A 6,536-nucleotide genomic window follows, 5' to 3' on the forward strand; every position below is an offset into this window, starting at 1 on the left:
AATTCTGTAGAGTTGGACTAAGACCAAATCAAAGGTACCTCATATCCGCTAATTCTGTCAAGGATAGAGTTTTTATTAACATCTGTTTTTGTTTATGTGGGGAATAAATATTTAAATGGCAGGGCCAGTAAGTCAAAATTTGCTTCTTTTTACCCCACTGTTTCAAACAAATACACTTCACTTTCTTTTTTTTATTTTCCCATAAATCACAATTTTTTGCAAGTTCTGTTTACAGGGTAGTAGGTAGATATTTATGGTCTACAAATTTAATCTAAGAAATTACCCCATGACTTTTTGATGCATAAAACTGGACAAAAAAAAAAGACAAATTAAGAATTTTTTCATGTTTGTTAAAAAAAAAATTGAAAAATATAATTCTTAGTGCTGCTACTTGCACTGTTATTATATCTCTATAGAGGACATTGGTCAGAACCAGCCTCAGGATGGAAGCGTATGTTGGGTACTGCACAAGTCTAAATTGAGGCATATTACTTGGTTTCAAAGGGTTTTCTGTCTAAAAAAAGAAGACAGGCTGTAGAAAGAGGCAGGTGATTTTGATATAATTTTGCAGGTATAGGGAGGTGGAAAAAACTGTAGTAGAAAAAAAAAGGTTTCTATAGTAATGAATTCCTGACTTTATAATGACCTAAAAACCATCATAACATTAATTTAAAATTAATTTCAAATGCCATGAGATTTTGATGATTTGATTATGTTCTTTTTGTTTTGTTTTGTTTTGTTTTGCTTATTGTGTCTTTGTTCATGGGAATACTGGAAAAGTCTGACTGACATTTTCAGTTCCTTAGATATTTCTGAATTAATCAGAGTGAAATCCCCACTGAATGTAAACACTCACAAGAATATCAAATACCTATCAGAAACTGCAGTCAAAGTTTGGCTTTAAATTGGTAGATCCTCATATTTTCATTTTTTCAGGAAACAAAGCTACTACAATTTTTGCTACCACAATTTTTGCTGTATTTTTCCTTTTATGTTTTCAACCTACTACAGGCTTCCTTCTCAGTTCTTCTTAATAGCATTTGCAATATTAATGGGTCACAAAAATTTTGAAAACATCATCTAGGTACCTACCAGGACTTCAGTGCAGGACTATTAATTAGTAGCAACCTAAACAAATTTTAGAGTTGAGTCGCTGAGCAATCTGAGGACATACTTGCTGCCTACAGTGAAGAAAATTACACCAGGCAGAGGCTTTTATTGTTCTTATGACCGTGAATTATGTAAAAGTCAAGAGTGCATTTGAGGCTAAGCAGGATGGGGCTTTGAATGCTCCTAAATCAAAATAAAAATGATTCACATGTTTATGAAGGGAATAATAAAAGTGATTCACTTGTCTGCAATAACCGGGAGCGAGACTTGGTGACCCGTGTCCCCTTCAGTCCTGTGCTGATGTGATTTGAAAAGCAAGAGTGAGTTGAACCCGGGTCTCCTAGTCTCCTATGCTGCTGGAGAATGTGCTAACCCTCGAGGTGCTGGGTAAATGGTGGGAAAAAACTTCCACCTCATCCTCTTATTTCACTGCCATGGAAAGAGTGATATCCACCTTCTCCATTATTCTATTTCTACTCTATTTATACCTGTATAGGGTGACACTAAAAGCTCCATCATTAAACCTATATGACTTTCAGAGTATCACAAATCAAGACTTCAATGTTTCTAACCTGTTTTGAGGATGTTTTCAAATAAGAAAACAGCCACATAAACACTTGCTGGCTATTTCCTTGGCTACAAATGCTGTATTTGTCTCCTTCCGAACCTCTCCGAACCTCTCCTCTCCTTCTCCTTCTCTCTGTCTTCCCGTAAAGATATATTTTTAACAGTTAAAGGAAAATAAAAATCTGTTTGTTGACTTTTCATCTACATGGCAGACCTAAACGAAACATTCTTCATTTGCACTTTGTCAGAGGATAGATGGGAAGTGCCATCTGTAATATAATAACTGTGACCAAAGTGATGCTGCCTCGAAGCTTAGCAGCATATTCCTTCAAAATGATTTTTCCTCCAATTTTTTTTTAAGAAGTGACACTTACTGCTATTTAAAATCAATGAATGTAGACCAGTTTTAAAAAATATTTTACATTTATAGAAAAAAAAGAAATTAAAACGTAAAACAAAAAACCAAGACAAACTATGTTTCAATTTACTGTATTTGAAAAAAAGACTTTGTTGCAAAATTGAAATGGAATGGAAATCCTTTTTCAAGAAGAATGGTATATTTTAGTTAGTTGAGTACTTCTTTGTATTTTCACTTCCTTAAAACCAAGAGATTTGTGCAGTAAAATATGTAACTAAGAATCTACACCTGTATGCTTTGAGAAGATGGTAAATATCTATGTAAGCAAATCACCTAATCATATAAAAAAATGGGAATTCTTCTGCCAAACTCGCCATTTTTAGAAATTGCACTATTAGTTGTACAGCATTTTCAGAGATGTTTAAAATATATGAGTTTATACTGTTATGTGGTTTGTAGAAGACCCCTGAAAATTAAGGTCCTACTTGTGTCTAAGGGAGAGGATAAGAGATGTAAAATGTCTTTATAGTTTTTCTTTGTTTAAATATTTTGAAGAAACTGCATAATTTAAATCTTCAGCCATGAAAACCTAAGAGTTCTAAAGAGACTCATTGTTTTTAAGTCCAAATCTTGAGTTGCAGATGAGGATTAACCATCTACTGAAAGTATGACCGTCCATAAATAAAAGATTGTCTCTTTCTTGAATATTATTGACTTTTAAACCAAATTTAGAGAACCTAGATTCCTTTCCTCCACAGGTTTTCTTTTCAGAATGAGAAGAGATAGTGGCAGGCAGAAACAGACTCATAGTGGAAGACACTCTTAAAATAAATCCCAGGTTTTATTATTTCATTGTTGGTCCCTCAGCCAGTACTAGTTGATGTTATAGAATCAAAATAAATGGAACTATGTCAGTTTCCACCATCAAAAGAGTTTGTCCAACTTGTCTTCACATCTTCGCTCTGTTGTGCTGGATTGCAAACCCTTCTTTTAACAGCCATAAAAGCCACAGTGCTGGCAGTACTGCAGGGTGCTGTTGTGCTAGAAGTCGTCAGAGTTGTAGATTTTCACAGAAATATGGTCCTTTCGGGGGAATACAGACTCACTCACAAGAGAGTAACCTTCAACGAATGCATCGAAGCCACTGCAGACTCACTGCAGGTTGACCTCTGAGCCAGGAGTGTGTGTTTTGGTGGGGGAACTGCAATAATCCATGTTGTGCAAATGGCTACAGAGCTGCCGTGATTTACCTTTGCTGCTCATCTTCCCCCCGCTTAAAATCAAAGCTGCATTTAAAAAAGAAGCAGAAGGCCCTTACTCAAGGCTTTTAATAGCAGACAACACACATCACTAGCAACTGCCCTCCAGGGAGCAGTGGTATTCTTACAGAGGACTAAAGTACATCTTCTTCTCCAGTTACAATCCATAACTTCCCTGCTTCCGCAGAAAGATTGTCTCGGGGGAAATAGATAAAATTTGCTGTACGCAGTGGGCAACTTAAAACAAGGTAAAGCTTTGAGTGAGGGTCTTTAGTCGCTCTTTCAGATAATTATGCATATTTAATAGAGCCTGCCAAAAGCAAAATTTCCCTTCTGATATTCAGCACAACCTAAGCTTTCCTTAACTACAGACCATCTGAGAATTAGACATTCTTATATAATCTTATAGAGAAGCTAAATATATATAATAGGAGCTCACTTTTCCCCTTAATAGATAGTAAATGAAAGATGAATTGAAAAGAGGAAAAAAGAGCATTTTCCAACCACAAAGGCTTAATTATTATGCCATTATTGTGCACTGAGACTATGAAAGCTCCAATGTTTTAGCTCATCAACAAAAAGATGCATTAGCCTTTTGATTGCAGAATAAAGCCAATGCAATATTGTGAAGGATTTCTGACTTACTGTGAGTTACTGGGTAGCTGGAATGCATCTATCAAATGCCGTCTCTGATCATGGAATTTAAATTTATGTCATTTATTTATCCGTATTGTTGTACATGAGCAGAAGATGAGTAAGTGTTATTTGCTCTGCACAACCCCGTGGTGGGATATCCAAGGTAATAATTTGGACAGTCAGTGTTCTCCTGGGAGTTATTTCTGTAAGCCAAATAGCAGTTCATGTAAGGTAAATTGTTCCTCTTCACTTTGTGCTGAGTTAGAAAGTTGTTATTTCAGAAGACAGTGCCATAAAATTTAAATATCATGGGCTTCCTTGGCCTTGTGATTCATGAGGCAAATAATAGGACCATTAAAAAAGAGTGAAGTAGTTGTTATACTATTCAAATGCAAAGTCTGGGATTAGGAATACCTGAAATATCACCATGAAACATCAATGAAATTATCTGACTCTGGCTGATGGAAGATGGAAGGCACCAGAAATAGGCACATTGTTATTGTCTGTTGCAGCATTACAGAAGCTTTTGAGAGGTTAACACAGCAAGAGGTGATGTGGCAGTATGGGACAAGCTGATGTGTTCCTTCTAAATTTTGAGTGTATCATGAATAATCAGGGACAGCTATTCTGCAGTTGCCTACAGCAGTATGCAAAGCAGGCATTTCATCAGGCTAAAACCTTTATACTGAGGTCACCATGTAAACAGTTAATGAAGCAGAAACACTCCAGGGATTCATTGACTGAGCACATTTAGATGTGTTCTGTATAACTGTTCAATTGGCAGCAGTGAAATTACCTCACTGATGCTTTAATGAAACTGTGGACACTGTACTCCTCCAGCATTAAATGGGGTGTGAGTAATTAATTTCTTATTTTCTAAGCCAATGTAACAGTTTGAGTATAACTTTTATTTAGCATTACAAAGTTAAAATGGGAGGAAAAAGCCTAGAGGTCATAAACTACTTCACACAATTTAGAGTGCAGTAAGGAATTATTGCTGCACTAGTGCCTGTTAATGGATCTGCAATTTTCCATCAGGTTAACTTTTTTGTCACAGGAATCGTCTCGTAACCAGTTACCACAAAATCCTACATCACTGTGATACAACTTAACACAAAGATAGTTTGAGATGTAATTCATGAGCCTATAAGTTGATATCATCTTGCAGTATTCTGCAAAGTCCCCAAATATTACTGGAGCTGGTACAGCATTTTGTGAGTCAAGGGAACAATGTCCCATCCGTAGCACTGCTTTAAACATGTTAGTATTTCATGGGACGTCAAAGGCTGATAAATCCTCTATCACATCTCCTCCTCCAAAAAAAAAAAAAAAAAAAAAAAAAAAGTAAAGGAAACCTGATAAATGGAGCCCTACTATGGTCAGCTAGAGAGTAAAACTGTTAAAGCCTTCCTGGTACTGATTTTTATTATGCAAATGGCCTTGTGAACCCTCAGGTTGGCAATGAACTGCTTTCCTTCACCATTTTCTCTCTGTTACAGAAATAGAAACACACATCCCTTAAGAGCAGTTCTTTGGGAATAAATGCCAGATGTGGAGAATTTAGAACCAGGAGGAACTATTATGACTTCTGTGTAACAAGCCATCGGGTTTTTACAAAGTGTCAAGCTCTTAACTTGACTGTGCTAAAAACACACATTTTGCATGTAATTCATCTTCCAGCACAGAGCGTGTGAGCTGTTTCAGTGCTTTTATCACTTCTATGGCTCTTCCTAGGAACATACCTAGGGATCAATCCTCATGCTTAGATTCATCTGCCAGATTCCTCCTGGAGGCTGGAGTGTTATGTGCCTGTTCTCCTTCACTCACAATTGCTTCTTGAATGTACATTATTGTATCAGCAGCTCCTTTGAGCTTCTCCCATTTTAGTGACAGCAAAAGTCTTGATGTGCTCTTTCATGAGTAAATGACAGCTCCTCACACGTGGTATATACATATTTTGCACTTAAATAGTGGAAAAAAAATACTATAAAGAACAAACAACTAAAAGCATTCTTTATGTTTAGGCCATTCAAGCAGTGCCTTTGAAATCTGCGATATTTGTTCAAACAGGTAAAGCTTCCTGCACCCTTGGTAATATTAGTGCAGGATGGTATTCCCATGACTTAGTAAAGATATCCATTTGATAAAGTACTGAGTAGCTCTTAGTGGGATGGAAACTGTAATGATTAATACATAGCTAGCAACTTGTTTAAGGAATCCCGCTCCTCCAGTTTTCCTCTACATGAGTACTTTTCTCCATGTGCTGTACAATCACTACTGTACCATGAGAGATGTTTCAAGAAATGGCAAATTCTCTATTAGTAAGATTAAGTCAACAGCCTCGTAATGAAGGCTCTAAATATCTAATTGACAGCACTTCTTACTAAATCAGGGAATATTCTTCACACATAGGTGTACTGACACTGTACGTACCAACACTGTATTTGTTGAAGGCAATTTAAACAAAGATTATGAACCAATTTGTTATGGAAATTAAAATGTTTTTTAGAATGATAGTTTAGTATGTATGCCTATATTGATATTTATACACATATGTATGTGCAAACATGTACATACACACCACATCCATGTTGCTAAGATGTAAA

This window comes from Neopelma chrysocephalum, unplaced genomic scaffold, assembly GCF_003984885.1.
Source record: "Neopelma chrysocephalum unplaced genomic scaffold, ASM398488v2 Primary Assembly neopelma1_97116, whole genome shotgun sequence".
In the NCBI taxonomy this organism is placed as follows: Eukaryota; Metazoa; Chordata; class Aves; order Passeriformes; family Pipridae; genus Neopelma; species Neopelma chrysocephalum.